This window comes from Charadrius vociferus, unplaced genomic scaffold (genome assembly GCF_000708025.1).
Source record: "Charadrius vociferus isolate BGI_N301 unplaced genomic scaffold, ASM70802v2 scaffold287, whole genome shotgun sequence".
NCBI lineage: Eukaryota > Metazoa > Chordata > Aves > Charadriiformes > Charadriidae > Charadrius > Charadrius vociferus.
This window is the reverse complement of record NW_009649568.1, coordinates 2724284-2727164: the sequence shown is the minus strand read 5'-3', so window position 1 is coordinate 2727164 and position 2881 is coordinate 2724284.

Genomic DNA, 2881 nt, shown 5'->3' with positions numbered 1-2881 from the left:
AAAAGTACTGGGGTAATCTTAGATTTCTCAAAGCTTCTAAGCGTCCTGTTCTGAAAACAGTTTACATGTTCCTGTAAGACATTCCTGCAGAAAGGTACCAAGGCAGTTTTTCAACCCAGTGGAGGAAACAGCACAAAGAGCAAGTTGGCATACAGTGCTCTTTTAATCACTTTTGTCCAGTCTTGGTCAAAAGGCAAGTTGATGTAGCAAGAATGAACAAGCAAGAAAGCAGCACAGTGCTTAGGTGCCAGGACACCACCATCCACAAAAATCCAGCCACAAACATCGCGAGAGTTGCCAGCTGACCACTGCTGCTGACTTGAATGAGAAATTATTCCACAGCCATCCTAGGAAGTCACAGTCATCACCAAAAGAGCAGCAATTCAGTATTCGGGGGGGGGGAATATCAAGCTAAGCTCTCCAGCAACACTCACTGACATTTTAATATTTCACTGAGTTGAACTAACATGCCACTTTAAAAGAATGACCCGTATTCCATACTGCCTTCACAATCCCTCACCATCACAGAGAGATTACTCATTAAAAATGCAGAGAAACAGAGGAAGTTAACAAATTTTCAGGGATTTAACTAAGTTAGAGGCAACAATACAAAGAAAAAAAACCCCTTGTGACACTACATTTTCAACAAGCCTCACAGCACTGGCAAAAGGCACAAAAAAAGGCTACAAAATTCAGAACCCTGCATGAGTCTGCAAGAACCATGAATACGAGCAGCTTTTCCATCCAATGTGACAGTCTCAAAACGACAAGCCCTTTTTTGCCTGCCTACTGGCTAGCCTAAACTCCTCTTTTCTTCTTTTGAATTTTCCCCAACTTAAATTGAATGCAAATAAGCCAGGTGTGGTCCCCAGAGCAGTAATCTGCAGATAGTCCCCACCGAGTTCCCATAGCAACTTGCACAGCTGGCCATGAGAAAGAGGTTGTATCTGCTTCATATTGGCTACAGAGTTTAAACACTCAGTGAGTGAAACACCAATTATGGCATCTTGTAACGGAAACATCTACTAAAAAGCACATCCATTTTTCCTTGATTAATACGGGAAAATAAAACTCTGGATATGCTTCTGGTTCAGCAACTGCTCAGCATGTAAAGTGAATATCTGTTATTTGCAGGAGGTGATGTCTGCAAAGGAAATGGCTTCTCTTCTGCTGCAAGGTACTGAAGTTTAAGAAACACTACACCATTTAGAAAATACCTGTCATTCTGAAAATTGCAATCAAGAATGAACAGCGGAAAGAGAGAAGTCAGAAACCCAAATACAAATCCTTCTGGTCAAGCTATAAGACTTCCACAAGACAGTACCTCTCTGATAAGTGCCTTGCAATATTTCCAGTTTTAATGGTACTCTTTCTGTATCTGCTTTCTAAGTCTCATTCTAAAAACCCAAAGTTCGCCTGCGACTGACAAACAAAAGATCATCACGTACAAATCCTATCCTTTGTTCCTTACCTACAAACATGTATCCCACCTTCTATTCATTCCACTCCTTACTGTGTCCTGCACACGTAGCTCACCGCTTTCGCATACATCCAACTCCACAACTCCTCTCCTTTACGCTTCACCCCAGACTTCTCACTGTGTCCCCTTCCCTATCTGCTGGCTAATTTGGTGCTGGGGCTAATTTGGTGTACTGACTGGCCATAGGCATGTACTTGTTGATCAACTGCCCAGATAAGCAATACAGATAAGGACTATTCTTTCTCTGTTTTTCCTTTAGCATGGCCACAAACAGGACATCTCTCCTCTTCTCTGAATCTGCTTCCAAGTAAGAACAGCCCTACAGGCTTAGGGAAAAGGGCCTGTGTATCCCAGCTAATATCCTATGGCTAGCAGTGATGCAGGAATCAAAAGCTGATGCCTAGGTAAGAGAACACAGAAAGTATGTAAGGCACTTCCACACAAATTTTCTTCCTCCCACAAATTACAACTCAAAGTCTTTTTTTGGGCAGAGGATGTTTATAAACACGAAGCAACCCTCAATGGATTTTTCTCTCCTATGAATCCACATCAACATCCCTTTGAGCCCCTGTAAACTTTAGGAGCCAGCCTGCAGCAAGGAGTCCCACAGCTTAAGTACACATTGAAGAACATTCTTTTTTTAGTTTGTTTTGAATCTATCTTCTTCTGTAACATTAGTTCATCTCCCCTAGCTCTTGCACAAAAAGAGACCGTGAACTGTAAGCCTCTATTCACCCAGCCAGGACACTTCACTGACTTCTGTCATATCCCCCCTTAGCTCTTATCTTTTCTAGGATGATAAACTCTAGCCTACACAGTTGTTCATAAAAAGTGTGAATGGCTTCCGTTCAATGATTCCTAATGCTGCTTTTCTACATCTTTTTCATGTAAGGAGAGAAGAGCTGCACAGTACAGTACTCAGGAGAAAGAAGCAGTAATGGATTGTGGCACAATGCTATTTTTTCTCATATTGCTTTGCACTCTGTTCTTTTCCTGGTAAGTCCTAGCATTTGGTTTGCTTTTTTCACTACTTGTTAAGCATGAAAATGTAGTCAATATTCCATGAAAACCGTAACATGAAAGATCTTATACCTGGAGCGTTAAGAGTGCCTATACTACTGCACATAAAGTCAGGATTTTATCTCTAACTTATTCACTGCTTTCAGGAAAACTACAGGAGCTTAGTATCATTGAATTATCAACATTTGTTCAATTTGGTTAAAATTGGCCAGCTGTTTATGAGGGAGAGAGGAAAGGAAGAGTCAGACAAACAGCATAAACCTCTCTTTCCTTATGAAACCTGGCTAAACAAAAAATAACAACATGATGCTTATCTGTTTCAAAAGAGCAGGCAGTTGTTAAGGAATAGACTCGGTATCAGTCAGTTACATTTGTGCTGAT